Source organism: Meleagris gallopavo, chromosome 3, assembly GCF_905368555.1.
Source record: "Meleagris gallopavo chromosome 3, MGAL_WU_HG_1.1, whole genome shotgun sequence".
In the NCBI taxonomy this organism is placed as follows: domain Eukaryota; kingdom Metazoa; phylum Chordata; class Aves; order Galliformes; family Phasianidae; genus Meleagris; species Meleagris gallopavo.
In genome coordinates, this window is record NC_139406.1 from 12,936,012 (window position 1) to 12,953,079 (window position 17,068).

Sequence of the window (17,068 nt, forward strand, 5' to 3'; positions counted from 1 at the left end):
AAAAAGTCTAAATTTAGAAGCTGCTTGATCTGTTTTTAAATAAAGAAAACGGGAACATCAGCTAAAAAGAAGATGAGGGAGAACATTTCATTGAAGAATCAAAATCAGTTTCGGCCTTGAGTTAAAACTTAAAAAGTTTGGCCAGGCATCTCTGTTAGATACCCTCAGGAGGATTGAGGAGGCATAGAAAAGTGTCTTCCTGAGCAGCTGTTCTGTGCAGTCTTGATACTGGTACTCCATGTAGTGCAGAGCTATCCAAAGCAGTAACAGGAAAAGAAGGCTATACGGAGAACTTCCAGATGTGCTGATTCAGAAACTTTTATCTGGAATGCTCAGGTTCTGGTAGTATCTTAGGTTTCCTTCATTTTTGGTGAATCCATTTATATTCAGTTGTGCTTCTTGGCAGTACCTTTGTTTTCACTCTGCAAGAATGTCTGTGTTTCAAACTATTCTAGGAGAGGAGGGAGAACAGAAATATATAAAATTGAAATGGTTTTCTGCAAAGAGAAGATTACCACACAGGATCTGCAGTGGAAATCACGGATCTTTCTCTTTATTACAGATAGCCTGGAAGATAATGCAGAGATCTCATGTGAGATGAGGAAAGTAGGCACATCTGTCTTTAACTGATATGATTAGGGGGGAGGTCATCCCTGCCACGTTCACCTGGGAAAAATTTAGTCCTGTGTGCCTGAAGAACTTAATAGTTCATGTCATTTTCTGTTGCTGCAGCTATGGAATACTCAGTTTTTGGCTGGATGATTTCTGTTTGTCATTTACACATCTTTCTGGTGCCATGCATCTTCAAATGTTCTTGTGTCCTGGGACAAATCTAGCCTGGCTCATTGCTTGCATTCGTTTGAATTGTAAGGCTCTCCATTTAGCTCTTCACCCTCTGCTGAGTTCAGGCACTTCTTGTCTGATATGTTTTAGCTTTCTTGCTCTTACTTAGTGTTACAGCTAATTTGACAAGGCTCTAATTTTGTGTCCCTTTTAGCTTTGCACAGTGGGCCATTGCTATTCATGTGGCCCAAAGTAATGATGAAAAAAAGTGTCTAAAACATTCTTCAACATTAGCAGCTGCTTCCAGCAGGGTCAGGGCCCTTGGTGCATTAAGTGTAAGGCTGTATCAAAATTGTTCTGAAGAGCTGTGCTTTCTGTAGAGGTTTAAATTGTTTACATCTTCTTTTTGCTGTAAGACAACAATGTTCTTGATTGTAGCGTTGCTCAGATTTTTTGAAAGCTGAGATCTTTTGATAGGTGTGACCTATCAATATGATATGACCAAATTGTCAGAGTTCTGCTTCATTTCTCCCTGCTCTTTGGGGTTGTTCCGCTCTCCCTTTGTTAAAACTGGAAAGTGGTTCTGAAGGAGGAGTGTGTCCTCTCAGTCATTAAGCCTTTCCTTAAACCATGTTCTAATTTTAGACACCTATTTAGGAAGAAGAAAAGCTTTCTTCCTTCAGTGGAAGTTAGAAGCTAGCAGGTTCACTGTGGGAACAATTAGCATTTCTTTTCTTGTCACTTTAAAATATAGTTGTTACTATGCTACAATTCGCATGCTAGCCTGAGAGCAAGGGTTCAAATTGAAGTAGTTACTGAACTTCCTTGCTCCCAGCAGCTTGTATGCTTTGGCAAGTATGCGAGTCTTCCAAACTAAATGAATGCACATAGGCTGATTACTTCAGATGGAGCTGAGGTGCACAAAAACTGTGATTACATCATGCTTGGGGAGAGTCTCCATGCGTGCTGGAAGTATATGCTGGAATGTATAGGTTGAGTATGATCCAACTGAGAGGTGTCAGCAAAGTGATCTTCATGTCCATGACATAGCAAATGAGAAGAGGAAAAAAAGCTTAAAAACAAAAAATAAAACAACAAAAAAGACACAAAAGCCACTGCACAGTGATTTTGCAGGGTTTTTGTTTGTAGCTAGGATATATGTGTCTCCATATTTATTATGTGCTGTTGGCATTGTGAAAAAAACATAGAATTACATAAGCTACTTTGTCCTGAGCCTGTTCTCTTTAAGTTAATTTCCAATATGTCTTTTATTAGTAATCATCAAGTATTTGTGAGCAGAGAGGTGACATATTGTAACAAGTGAAGTAAAAGCAGATGATTGATGGCAAGGGGGAGGGGGCCATAAGGAAGACAGCTTGATTAGCTGCCAGTGTGACAAAGAGCATTAGTTCACTGTTGGTTTTTAATTTTTGTTTTTAATTTTGATTGCCTGGTTGGGCTCTAAAAGGTATATTATTTATTAAGGCAGTGCTGTCATTTCTTCAGAATAGATGTTAATAGCCATTTATATAAGTAGAAGGACTGGTACTGGCAGGATTGATGCAGAAATACAGGTATCAGGCTGGATTTGCTGTGTGCCATACATTCTCCGTACTTTTCTGGAATTTGTAGCACAGAACTATTGTTGTTAAAAGCAAAGCTTCTTTACAGTGTTAGTTTAACATGTTTACTTTAAGCTTCTGAAATGCTGAATTGAAATTGTTTCCCAGTTTATATGTACTGCCAAGCCTTCAGCAGGAATGGGGAGAATAACTTGGTTAGCTTTCATTCTGCCCTGCACAACACTGAATCGATGGTGACTGTACTGGATGAATTGGTCAGCAGTGGGGGGAGGGGGAGAGAATCTCAGCACCATCCTAACAGTGTCAAGCAGTATGGTTGTATGGCTTCAGCAGTTTATACAGAGTATATATAAAGTGCTGTGTTTTGTTGGTTCTTTTTTTAATTCCAAGCAGTAAGTAATGCATAATTGAAACTTTAATTTGTTATTATTATTGTTATCAACAAATTAATATCTTTCTCAAAAGTCAGGGTCAAGCTTTCTTGGCACAGGCAAACATTTGACAATTAGTTTTATTTAATCCAAACAGTCTTTGCTGTTGGCAGACAAATTGCCTGTGTCATTTCACGCTCTGTGCTGCCAACACATTCTGTTTTCCATAGTTCTTGTTATATCAAAGAATCGAAGAATGGCTTGGATTGGAAGGGACCTCAAGCATCATCATCAAGTTCCAACCCTATGTCATGTCAGGATTGCCAGCTGCTAGATCAGATTGTCCAGGGCTACATCCAGCCTGGCCTTAAGCACCTCCAGGGACGGGGGCATCCACATCCTCTCTGGGCAGCCTGTGCCAGCACCTCACCACTCTCTCTGTAAAAAAAACAAAACAAACAAACAAACAAAACAAACAAACAAACAAAAAAAAACAACACACCACTTTCCCCTGACATCTAATGCCTGGTTCCTTCAGTGAATCTTCATAGGAGAATTGCTCCAGACTTCTGATCATCTTCATGGTCCTCCTCTGGACCCTCTTCAAAAAAGCTCGACATCTTTCCTGTTTTGAGAGGCCCAGACTTGTACATAGTACTCCACCTGGGGCCTCATGAAGGCAGAGTAGAGGGGGACAACCATGTCCTTGTCTCTGCTGGCCACCCCTCTTCTGATGGAATCAGGATACCATTGGCCTTCCGGGTTTCAAGTACACACTGCTGGCTCGTGCTCAGTTTTACATCAACAAATGAAAAATCATATTGTGCATTCTAACTGCAGATTACTTTTTTCTGGAATATCAAGCCAAGTTGGTGTGAAAGAAGAAAACTTTTCTTCTTGAGTTATTGCTGCTTTCTATACATTTCATCTTTTAACTGACTTACAAGAGCTAGTCTCATAGTAAGAAAGCAAGTCTTTTACTTGAGAGTGTGAGGGACAAGTTAGCAGCCTATGGTAATTGTTAGAACTGAGCGGGCATCGCAGGAGAAGGTCTGTCCTTGCTGCACCAAGGCTAAGTTATGGGTATTTTAGTTGTTCGTTAATCCTCAAAGTGAGAATCTGAACTGGACTTTTTGGGTGCGGTTGTTTTAGCTAGGTGTTGTGCCTTATTCAAATTGGTGACAGTGTAAATCAGCATGATGTGCAGGGAGGGAGTCAGACCATTTAAAACACTGTTGCATATCTCTTTGGCATGCCAAGAAGGCCAAGAACAAAGTTGTTTGAAAGTGTGGTAGCTGCCGTGAAAGCAATTAGTACTTTTCTTTAGGAGTGTCCTTTCCTTGGCTTTGTAGTTAAGCAGTAGTTCATAGTTTGTCCCCTGCAGCTGTCCAGGAGCTACTAGTCTTGTGAGGAAGCAATCCCAAGCATTGTCAGGTGGCTCTGGTATGGGCACAGCTGGAAAGAACACTCCACATTTCCTATCCTTGCTTTCAATGTCCTGCATCCCTGAGCCTAGATACTTGTCATTCCATTAACTGATTGTTTTTTCTAAGCCTGTTTGCCTACAAATATCAACTAATTTAGCTCATTTGGTTAGTGTGTATCCTCCTCCCCTTTCCCGTTCATGCTCCCTTTTCCTTGCCCCCGTCCCTTTTGAGCCCATGGCTCCCTTCTTCAGGAGCTGTCTTGAGTTTGATCTCATTTGTTTGCAAAGCACTCATCAAGCTTGGTGTGCAGCTCCTCACTATTATTCTGTGCCTCTCTTTGAAAGCAGGTGTTACCAGACTTAAAATTTGGAAAGCTGAAGAGGAGGAGTGCCTAGAACTGAGATTGGAAGGGCTGCAGGCCAGGCACGTGGCAGCTGCTGTGTGTTGTCCCAGCCGTGTTAAAATGCTCAGCATTCAGTACCTTCAGAGGGTGCTGAGCATCATCTGAAGGCAGGAAGAGGCTCTTAGATTCTGTTTTTGAGTAGGTAGTGAAATAGGTAAAAGCTCATAGGGCGTTTAAGCTTTGCTAGCTGTTGCCAAGTTTCCACATGTTTATAATGTCAAGTGCTTCTGTAAACAAGACCTCAGCTCACACCCTCCTCCTGCGTAGGTGGCCACAGAGGTTTTGCTTAAAACCCTGTGCATGCCTGTGGAGAAGTAGTAATGACTGAGCTAATGACTGCCAACTAAACTTTAACTTTCAGGTCTCATAGAGTCTCATTATATGGCTGACAGGCCTAGGAGATGCTTACGTGTCCTGAAGCTTCCTGGACAGATGGGTGCAGTGCGAAATATTTCCAGCTCCTGGAGCAGCTGAGTAAAAGGAAAAGTAGCGCAGCTCAAAAATAAAAGGAAGTGCTCTCTCCTTTTAGGTTAAACAAATAGATAGCAAGCTCTGAAACTGGTTGTTCTGATTTTGTTGACAGGAGGCTTTACTGAAACCTATGTTGGGCAGGACTTGTGGGGTTTGAATCTCTTGAGATCTGACTGATATTTGGTCACCAGTGCAGGTGCAGGTAACCTTCTGGCCAGGGAGTTGTTTGGTGCCAGGAGATAAAATGCATCTCAGCATGGCACGATTGCTCAGGCAGGGGTAGCAGGACAGTTGTGAGACAGTGTCTCCTTTCTGAGTGAAGGCCATTGCTTCCTGGGACTCGTGTTGTTCCCAAGCATCTTTCCTGAGAGGGAGTGAGAGTCTCTCAGTTAGGTGCTTTATACTTAATGAGTAACTTGCCTCACGCAGAGCAGAGCCCTCTGTTCCCCACTCTTGAAAAGAGGAGTTGAAATAGAGAAATGGAAGTGTCCCACCAGGTCATGGAATTTCATCCTGTCTTGGGGCCCCCTCAAGTACTGTGCAGGTGTCAGAGGGATGTTTAGATGAGCCCTCATCTACACCATGTCTCTGAAGTGCCACACCAGTGCAATGAGCTGTATGCCTTTAGATTATCACTGACTTCTCATATGCCTCTCACAAAGCTTATGTTAGGCTGCCTTGGGTGTAGTAGGTGTTGGTCTGCTTGTAAGCAAAGCTGCAGCTTCTTTCTGCCTTTCTCCAGAGAGACTAGGAATCTTCTTGTGAAGAAAAATTTTCTTGTTATTTTTTTTTAAATGCTGTTTGATAAAGCAGTTTTTGAGGTGAAGGTCGCTGTTGGTAGAGCAGTATCTCCAGCGGAGACTTCTTTTTCTCATACTGATTATATAGCCATGTCTGTAGACCAGAAGTCTCTGTATTTTGTAGGATTTCTTGAACTTGCTTCAGTGCTTTGAAGTTATCTGGAATAGAAACAATCAAAACAGTGTAATGAACTTCATGTGTGCACAAAGATGTTATATCAATTAGTGCTGGAGAAATCCAGACCAAGGAGCCCTAGGGGTCTTTGGGCTATTGCTTTCCTGGTTTGTTGATTCAAACCAAGATGTATTTGCAGTTACAGCAAGAGGTTTTAGTTACATTTAACACATAGACTAGCAGACCAAGGAAATCCTTACACATGCATTGATGTTCTTAAGATATCTAGTGACACTTCTGGGATGTGGCTCCTTCTGGAAGGGAAGCTGGATGGTATTTAGAAATCTCTTGAGTTTCACGTTTTCACTGATGCAAATCCAGTATATTCGTTTGTCTGAAAATGTCATTCATTCAAAGGTCAAAATCAAACCCACTTGAATGTAAACATATTAGTTCCCTTCTCTTATTTAAAGAAGGCTAGAAAGAAGCTGCTGGATATGTGTTTCCTTGCTTAGAGTGCTTTGGATGTCCTTAAGCCCTTGGATGGGAAGAATGCCTTGTGATCATTCAAACCCAGTTGAATTTACATGCCTGGCAATAAGGCTGTTCTGGGAAATGGAATGAACCTACAAAGGGATATATTTAAAAAACAGAGCTGTAGTGAACACACATGAAAGTGAATTTAAATTTAATTAAGTGGATTTAAATCCACTTGTCTAATCTCCCAGACCAAAGTGTCATTTGCTCTGTAAATTCATTTCCTATTGGCTTGGGTGCTTTTTTTTTTCTCTTTCCCTCTAGTTGTTTGCTGTCAATTTTTGCTTCCGAGATATAAGAGCCATTTAAAAAAAAAAATAAAAATCAAGGTTAAGAGCTTCACAGAGACCTTTCTGTACATAAAAAAAAAAACGCCATCACAGCAATATCAAAAATCTAATGCCAAAGCAATATGTAAAGAGTGCTCTTCTGTACATCTTAATTGAGGAAGAGATTTTCAAATCAAAGCCACTTCTGTTGCTTCCTTTTTTTTATTTCCCCCAAGAAAAGTGTTTGAAAGAAACATCTGATATTGTTATTGCAAAATATTCTAGTCTTAGATAAACTGAGAAGTAATAGCAATCTGACCGCATCCTACCACCTGATAATTGCACAGTTCTGTCTCAACAGAAATGCCATCAGTAAGATATTGTTACAGTGTGCTAGAATACTGAGGTTATGGTTTTATGATGCAGCAAAAATGGTTTTGAGTTTTTGTTTGTTTTTTGGTTTGCACCTGTAAGGTTTATGGCAAGGACACTCTGGTCTTCAACCACAGTCAGTGTAAAAGAATCATAATTGAGTGTTCTTAGAACTTTCTGCTCTATAAGCATGGAAATACATGCAAAGTGCATGTTGGGATACGAGGACATCTGTGTGTTCAGGGTCAGGTTACAGATGTTTGTTGTTTAACCACTCAACGCATACTTGCAGTAGCAGCCCCATTCACTCAGGTCAGGGTCTGCAACAGGGTCGGATGCTGCTTAACGTAATCCACAAAATTGCAGTGATTTTGCCAGTAAATGCAAAAGCTAGATCCAGCTGCTGAGTCCAAATTCCAATTTCACATCATAGCTTAAAATAGCATATTTGGTGTGGGAAACACCTAGAGTTGGCCATAGATTTTATATTCTTGCCTTCAGGCTGAAACTCCAGCTTAAAATAAGAGCTAAATTATTTAAGATGCTTTTCCAAGGGGAAGTGATCACTGGTAGTAATTCAAATATGATGACTTGTAATTAAGTATAGTTTTCACATTCATTTGGCTCTGTTCCTGGAAAACTGAGTGGGTGCACACTATATCTCTCTGTACACGTTCTTACTGAGGCAGTTGTACGACTCACACTTGCTCAGATCCTGATTAATAGCTGTTTTTTTTTCTTGTGGCTTGTGCCAAGCTGCATTTGGATGGAAAATGGAGTTGAAAAGCACAAACAGCATTTAAAGACTAATTATTAGTAAAATAAAAGCTTGTTCACAAGCTTTTTTGGTTAAGTGAGAAGGAAATTTATCAAAGCGTGTTTCTGTTCTTTACAGCTACCCAATCTCTTTAAACAAAGGGGGCATTGTGGCTTTTTGTTTCTGGTCTTCACGTCCTTCAAGACTTTAGATATTACAGTAGATAACAGTGTATACTGGAGGGAAGAGACAAGTAAGCCTTTGGTGTCCTGAAACCTCCCTTCAGATAGTTTTCAGCATCAGGTTGAAAGCCTGTAGTAATAGGTTACTTTAAACAAACTGAAATAAACTTAAATTCTTTACACTTTTGTGGAGAAGTGGAGTTTTCAAAAGTTAGGAAAACTTTCTGCAAACTCCTGTTTCAGAGCATTAGTCAAGGACTACTGAGACTTCAGCATCTGTCTTTCTTTAAAGCTTTCACGCAAATCATAAATTGCTTGAATATACTTCTCAATTAATTTGGTTTAAATTTTTTTTAGAATTAGTTCTGATTACAGTAAGCATACTTTGATTTCAGTAGTAGAATTAGAAGAATTTGGTTAAGAAATTCAGATCTAATTTAAATCTAGCTACAGAAGTGTGGTTTGTAGTGGAAAGGTTCCTCATTCCATAAACCATCTCCCACCCCAGCAGGTCTTGCTTTTGCTGGTAGCCTGATTTTAAAATTGGGTAAACATCATACTGAGATGAAAAACAACATACTCAAAACATGTCTTCTAGGAAGGAAAGCTAGTCCTATATTTTAATTGGAGATTAAAAACTAAGTAGCTGGGTGTGTATGTCAAAAATAAGGCAAGATTTCTGTGGACTATCTGATACTTCAGCAACGCACTTACCAACAGATTAAGGTGTTTCAGAAACTGCTCGTCATGTGAGAAGGAGCATCTCTCGACTCAACTTTGGAATGCCTTGGCTCCTCCAGTATGGTGAGAGGGGGGAAGAGCAACAACAGAAGCTTCTTATAACACGTTTGACTTCCTGAATTTACCTTTGTTTCCTACCTCGTTCCTGTGGTGTATGACAGCCCTTACATCAGAGAGGACTCTGTGCTTAGGTGTTGCTTTGCAGGTAGGCTGGCATAATTCTTAAGTCAGGAGTATGGGAATGAGAAAGATCACCTTATATCTGTTCAGGTAGGTGTGTTCCTAGTGGAGGAAGGAGAAACAATGATTCAGGAAGAACAGATATTAAGCTTATAGTTTTTTGTTGTTGTTTTTTAATTTCTATGAATGAAAAAAACAAGTAGCATCAGACATAGATGTTACTCCTGTTTCTTCTTTTTAACAGTTCCTTGATGTAAAAAAAAAAAAAAAAAAAAAAAAGAAAGAAAAAAAAAAATTGCCTGAATCACACAGTCATAGAATGGTTTGGGTTGGAAGGACCCTTAAGATCAGCTAGATCCAACCACCTGCTATAGGCAGGGACACCTCCCTCTAGATCAGGTTGCTCAAAGCCTCATCCAGCCTGGCCTTGCACTCCTCTGGAGTGGGAGCATCGACAACCTCACTGGGCTACTTGTTCCAGTGTCTCACCACCCTCACAGTAAAGAATTTCTCATACCTAGTCTAAATCTACCCTCTTCCAGTTTAAGGCCGTTTTTCCTCGTCGTATTGATACACGCTCTTATAAAAAGTCCCTCCCCAGCTTTCCTGTTGGCCCCTTGTGGTGCTGGAAGGCCTGTATAATCAACAAACATACAGTTATAATTAACAAATAACCAGGAAAGTTAGGCTAAGTGAGATTATTGCAACAGGAGGATAATAAATGGAACATGCTTACCGATGTTGTAGGCTCACAATATTCTCCACAAGGAGTGATCTCCAGGAAGAAATCCTTCCTTGGTGGCAGTCAGCCCTTAAATGGGATCTAGGAGAGGTGCAGTCAGGCTCCATCCCTTCCGGTAGAATAGGTGAATTGCCTTCACCTGTGCTCCCATGGCCTGAGTCATTGCTTGCCTCAGGTGGTCAGTCAGAGGTTCAGGCCGTGATTCAGCAGTTCCCATACAAAGGCCACTATAAGCTTCCTCAGAGCCTTCTCTTTTCCAGGCTGAAGAGTCCCCGCTCTCTCAGCTTGTCCTCACAGGGGAAGGTGCTGATCATCTTCATGGCCCTCTTCTGGGCCCACTCCAACAGCTCTGTGTCCATCTTGTGTTGGGGGGCCCCGGAATTGGATGCAGTCAAGGCGTACCATCTCACCATCAGCTTACTTCAGTGTGTTTAATGATTTCAGCAGGTGTTAGCCAACACTGGAAAGCAGCTGTATTATCTGAGTTTATGTCTGCTTTGTAGATGGAGTGGAGACCCAGGAGTTCTTAAGTTCTGGAAATGACTTAGCCATAGCTATAAAAAATGATGTGAAAGGTAGTAAGCAAGTTTGTATGGAGCTCCTCTCCATTTAGATGTGACAGTTCATGGCAAAAACATAAGTTCTTCCACAGAATAGCAGCCAAGGCACGGGCTGAACATGAGCCAGCAGTGTGCCCCAGCCAATGGCATCCTGGCTTGAATCAGAAATAGCGTAGCCAGCAGGATGAGGGAGGTGATCGTCCCTCTGTATTCAGCTCTGGTGAGGCTGCACCTCAAGTACTGTGTTCAGTTTTGAACCCCTCACTACAAGAAAGACATTGCGCGTGTCCAGAGAAGGGCAGCAAAAGCTGGTTGGGGGTTTGGAGCAACAAAAGGAGTTCCCAGTTCCTCTGGGAGCAACAAAAGCAGCTGAGGGATTCTTTAGCCTGGAGAAGAGGAGGCTTAGGGGAAAGGAAACTATTGTTCTCTGGAACTCCCTGAAAGGAGGTTGTAGCAAAATGAAGGTTGGTCACTTCCTAGGTTACTAGCAAAGGGATGAGAGGTGGTGCCTTTAAGTTGTGCCAGGAGAAATTCAGATCAGATATTAGGAAAAAATTCTTTTTAAACAGAGTGGTGAGGTCTTGGAGCAGACTGCCCAGGAAGATGGTGGAGTCACTGTTCCTGGACATGTTCATCAGAAGGGTATAAACAGTGCTGAGGGAGATGGTTAATGGGTGTGGTGGAGATGTTGCTGGTTGGACTAGGTCTTTGTGGTCTTTTCCAACCTGTATGAATCTACAATTTCACTGCTATGTAAGGAGGGCTTTGGGGCTTGTTGTTACCCTTGTAAAGGGAAGAATAATCCGTATGGTTTGCAAGAATGGTGATGAACAAGTGAAAAGCAAAAATGTCTGAGATAGATCGCTTTGGCTGTGGGAAGGAGGTGGGTGCCAGGCTGCTTGGAATGCAGCTACTCTGGGAGGGAAGACTGATCTCTGAAGGAGGATGCTTCCCTTTGCTCGCTCTGCAGCTCTCCTCAGTGCAGAGACCTGGCACACTGCCTGCTTGTGTGAGCAAGCAGTACTACAGCAAACAAGTAGGCAAAACATGCATTGCGGGTACTGTCTCCAAAGAAGCCCATTAGGAAGAGAAATACCTTAATTCTCAAATAGCACCAACTTGTGTTCCTTGATTTCCCATGCAGAAAATATCCTCAGTCTGATTCCTGAGGAAAAACACTATTTTTCAAGCTCTACTTCTTTTGTCTTTTCCCTCTATTTATGAGACTTAAGAGGATCTTCCTCTTTCTAACAGCTAACTCAATTCAAAGGAGACCCTGTGGCCCCTCTCAAAGAGAGACGGTGGCTGCTGAAGTGTTTCAAGCACACGCATTGCCAAGATGGGACTTGGGGGACATGGCATGTAGCTGCTAGCTGAAGAAAATGGGAAGGAAGGGAGTTCAGGCTGTGCTTCTTTTGAGGATACTTTATTAAGCCTCACATCTGTGTCTTTGGATAAGAAGCAGATTTGGCCCACAGTACCAAGTCCATAACACCATAAATTGCTATCTGGTTGTCTTCTAATACAAGGTATGGAAATCTGCTTTGTTGCCAGTATTGTAGATGTACAAAGAAATTATTTATTGCCTTTCCTTCTTTCATTTCAAAGTTGTTAAGCATGTATGTGTCCTACCATGTTACATTAACTCTAGCACAGAGCCTCTGTTTGTAGCTCTTATGGCATTTCTTAGCAAGCTTTTCACAGGGAATGTGCTTCAGCCAGAGAAAACTTATTTTTTTTTAGCCATAGTTCTGCATATTCTGGTCCTGTATAGGGTGGATTTGGCCATGGGCCTTCATAAGTTTTGGTGTATGCCTTGCTACAGGGATCAGTTTTAATTTAAGCAATAATGTGTGGGGAAAAGACTCTTCTATTGTCTTGTGGATGTTTTTTAGATGCTTCACACAAAAATCTCTCAGAATGCTTTTGCACATCATTAGTTATCTTAAAGCTTTGTCAAAACCATGGTCACCCATCCCACTTCCTTGGGATGTGTTTCCTTGGAAGTTCAGTGCTTTGTTTGCTTCCTTGCCAAGAAGTGCATTGAGGATCATTTGGTGTATAACCAATAAAGAGTGTTCCCTGCGTGGCAGATGTTGTCCCAAGGGCTGCACAGCTGTGAATATGCTGGGGAACAAGAGGCTGCCAGCTTCTGGCCTTATTTCACTACCTGATCTACCTAGTAGTTTCGCTTGTGATTTTATTTGTATATCTTATTTATTTTTGAAAACCAACCTGTTTTTCTGTATTCCATACAAAAAGAAAATTGAATGAGGGGAAGTTTACTTACGTGGAAAAAATGAATTCCATTTTCCAGAAAAGGGGATAAACTGGTCCTGGTTTGCCAGCAGCAGATAGCACTGGTGAAAGCAAGATGTTGAGCACGCTTCAGACAATTCTGAAGTTAGCTGTTTCAGCCTTGTTTATATTCAACATGATATTTTAATTCTGTAAGGTTCAGAAGGAAATAAGGTCTCAAATATTCCCCATTGCTATCAATTTTTAACCATCCAAGCTTCAGAAAACTCACTTCAGTTGTTGTAGGGCCCAGACTATGAATATTTGATATATGATATTTTCAATTAGCCAGGTTGTTGGAGAATGACAGCAGTGTATGTTAACTCTGTTAGGACGTCAGTTGGTTCTTGAAGAAAACGCTTCTTCCCTTTATTCTTATCATTTCCAATATCCATGGGGCAGTTGTAGTTGCCCTACTTGAGACAAAAGTCAGGAGATTAAGTACTCTTTCACCCAGTGTACCAGTGTTCTGCCAAGAACAGAAACCCAGATTGCATCCTGGTAGAAGAGCATTGCAGATCCCAGTCTATGGCAAATTCCCCATCTCATGTCAGAGCAAGGATTAGTTTTACTGCTTTCTTGAGCTGGAGTGAAGTATTGCTGTGGATTTCTGCAAAGCTGTTCTACTCTGTGCCAGGAACCGGCAGCTGTTGAGTGAATGTGTAGCAACTCCTGCATATTTTGAGAGGCAATTATATTTTGTGTTAGGATCCTTTGGTGTTCAGAGCTATGTAGCATGAGTGAGATAAACATCAACCAACTGCACATACTGCAGCCCATAGCCACTGAGTGTTTTAACACCAGGGAAGTAAGAGCCTGAAACAGGCGAGCTTTTTCTCTTCACTGCTTTGGCCCAAGGTATAATCAAAAGAAACACGTCCTTTGACTTGTCGATACCTTATACTCTTCTTTGATTATCATGTCTGTTGTACGTGACAGTGCTTTTTGTAGTACAGATGTCTATTTGGCTATTTCGGAACGCAGTGTGTTTTAAGTGGAAGTAGCATGGTCAGTCACAAAGTGGAAACACAGCTGAGGGAAGCATCAGATCTAGGAAAACCTGTTACATGGACTACAGGAGTATTGTAAATGTAAGAATTTCTGCTTGAAATACATTCTCTAGCTGAAAATGTTGGTTTATTGCTGCTGTGGTTGTATTCTTTCGCCTAGTACCAATTGTACTCATAGAGAATGTCCAGAATGATTTCCGTGTGATTATTCTGATGTTGGCCGTTTGTGTCCCATTATCTCCTGTCCTATTTCTGTCTTAAATAATAAGCTCAAATTTCTTCATAATGACAATTCCCTAATCTTTTCTGAAATAAATTGTCTTCTATGAATGTTTCTTGGAGATCTATGAATAATTGACTACCCAGAAAAGGGAAAATCCTTTTAATAGGCAATTGAATCTGATATGATGTATGAAAATTAATAAGTAGATCTAGAGCTTTAAATTTGCTATAAATAGTTCAGTGTAGGTGTGCAATGTTCAGGCGTGAAGATGTTTTTAGTAGTACCAATTCCAGGCATTTTTCTTTGTTTCCTGTATGTCTCTACATAACATTAATCTGTTTTTCCTAATGGTTCAGTTTGGAGTTGATGCGTTGTGGTTCTGTGTTTGAATACACTGACACATTGAAATTGTTATTACATTATTCATGTTTAGGTGAGGGAGAGGATCCAAAATCAAATCCATTTAATTTTACTTTCTTCCTTTCTATTTTTCTTTTTTTTTTTTTTTTTTTTTAACTCCTCAGCATCTGTTTCCTCTTTGTTATGCTTGTGCAGACATTTGCTACAGTGGAAAAATCTTTATATCTTTTAGGAAGGGCGTGCAATGATTGTTGAAATGAAAACTATTTTACAGCTGTTGCTTTTATGGTTGGTTTTGTATGTAGCTACTGATGAGCCAATAATAAATCAGTGCAAGCTTTTCATGCCTACGCTTTTCCTTCTTTGCGCAGAACTTGGATATTTTTTGCTGCTTGCTGTCCTTTGTGTAGTGGACTGCCTAGGGAGTTTTCCAGTTCTGGAGGAGGATTTTGAAATGAAGTTACTACCATGCTTCAGATCTTAATCTCCACCACTGTTTGCAGATGATTCTCCAGCAGCCAGCTGGGTCAATATTAAAACCATGCTGCACTGCCGAAAACCCCGCAGCCATGTCTGTATCAGCATTTCCAATTTCTCATATCTGGAGTTCAGAAATTGGCTGTAAATCAAGTTCCTTGCGGGGGGGAAAGGGGAAAGGGGACAAACGGCAGTGCTCACTGAGCTTCTCACCCATCTGGCTGTGTTGTGCCCATAGGGCTGAGCCAGTCACAGCTGCGGGGGACACCCGCAGGAAAAGCAGCCCCAAGCACAGGAGGGAAGAGGTAGTTTTGTGTTGGTGCTCATTGCCAAGCTGCACTGCTTTTGATGAGCTGTGTAGGGCAGGGAACCCAATATATCGTTATCTTGGTATCTATGCTGCAGGCAATTTTCTTTTTCTTAATAAACAATTTGCCTTGTTTAATTTCTGTGCTGCCTGTGTTTGTATTCTCCTTTTAGGAACTTGCGTATTGCGTTTTTGTCAGCCACATGTAGTAATAAATATGTTAATGTGATTAGGCTTGTACCTGGGTGATTGTTCTACATTTTTTCCTGCGTGGTTCCCAATCCTTCCCTTGATTTGCATCCTCCCAAATTAAAAATTAGCACCACAGTACAGTTGCTTTTGCTTTGATCGTTGTGGCCATATAGAAGGGTTGCTGGAGACAACGGCATCGTGGTGACAGTGGCATTCTGGTAATAGCTAGCTCAGCAGTTCTCTTGTACAGCCTCAACTTTCCCATCTCTATTTGTTTCCATTTCAAAGGTGGCCTCCCTGTTAGGAGGGTTTATTTTAATCAAATGCACATGGGTGCCTGGCTATGTTATTTATAGGTCTGCAGTGCCAGATGCAAAGTGCTCTGAGCCACAGCTTCTGATTAGGTTAGAGGAAATTCCAACTTAAGGTGAGGATTATTCCCACTGTTTAACTCTATGCAGGGAAAGGGATGTGTTGTCTGCATTTGGGAGTGAGGCTAACTCATGATAGGTAGTGGAAGTTCTGCAGGTTGTTTGTGTATTTACGGGCAGTGTACTGTTGTGCAGTGAACACTGGACTGGAATCAGAGAATCATTTGAGTTGGAAGGGATCCTTCCAACTAGTTGGACATCTAGCCCAACTCCCCTGCAGTGAACAGCAACACCCACAGCTACATCAGGTCTCTCAGAGCCTCAACCAACCTGACTTTGAGTGTCTCCAGGGACGGGGCATCCACCACATCTCTGGGCAATTGTTCCAGTGCCTCACCGTGCTCACTATAAAAGACTTTTTCCTTATATCCAACCTCTTTTATTTTACTATATATGATCTCCAGAGTTTTGTATGCTATTGCTTGCCTCTAGCTCAGCTTCTCCAGATGTAGAATTTTTGTTGAATTTCTTTTTCGGTGGTAGGCATGGCTATACGTGTTGGAAGATCTCTGGTAGACTTTGCATCCTGTCTCCTCTTCTGGTGCTGTCTCTTGCTGGCATTAGGACATGGTGGCTGTTGTTGTCACTCTTTCTGGTGACAGCTGTTGGTCAGGCTTTCCTTTCTCAGTTATGGTCATATTCACTGCCTGCTGTAAGGCAGGAAAGCAAAATTAAATAACCAGCCCATGGCGTCCTTCATTTCTTGCTGCTCTAGCTCACCTCTGCTTGCCTTCTCCCACACAGCTGTACTGCAACCATATATAAGGTTCACTTTTGGAGAATCTGGGCTGCCCTTCAGCTGTGCTCTCCAAGGAGCACAGACAGGCTGGCCACACGGATGCTGTACGCTGGGTCTAGGGTGAGCCCTACAGGGTGCAGTAATGCAAGCAGACAACCAGAGCTACACCAGGGCAGCTGCAGAGCAGAACAAATGCTGTGGCTGTGCGTTCAGCTCTGCTCGGTGTGGGAAGAGCTCCCTGCTCTCAGAGTGGTGGACCCTCAACCACCCACCCCTTGTATATCTAATGTAGCCAGATGTTTAATTTAGCAGATCTACTTCCTAAGTTTATTTATACAATAAAAACAAAAAATGTGTTGCGGGCAGCTGGGGGCTTGACATCAGCTCACATTAAAGCAGAAGAAATTTCGAGATGAGAAACCTGTGGTGCTGGTTCTTCACTTAGAAATACTACCTCTATACCCAGACTGATGAATGCCTTTTTTTGCATTAAAATGAGATCTGTGTTTCTTTCACAGGCAAATTCTGAACTGTTCAGGCATGGTTGTATACAGATGCAGATATCCCCAGCAAAATAAAAGCTCATTACGACAAATACAATTTTGTAAAGAAATTAATGGTGTACTTTACTCACTCGTGAATGTGCAGAGGAGTCATGATGCCAGTGGGTTTTTTTTTTTTGTGAATGCAGCGTGTACCCTGAGTAGAGATTTTCCCACTGAAATGTGATTGTAGGGG

At 41.6% G+C, this 17,068-nt stretch overlaps 1 protein-coding gene across 2 annotated transcripts in view; it reads left to right on the top strand.

Annotated features, from left to right (window-relative positions):
- Window positions 1–17,068, top strand: part of SLC22A23 (solute carrier family 22 member 23) — a 99,329-nt gene that overhangs the window by 40,722 nt on the left and 41,539 nt on the right. The gene's annotated exons all lie outside the window — the stretch shown is intronic.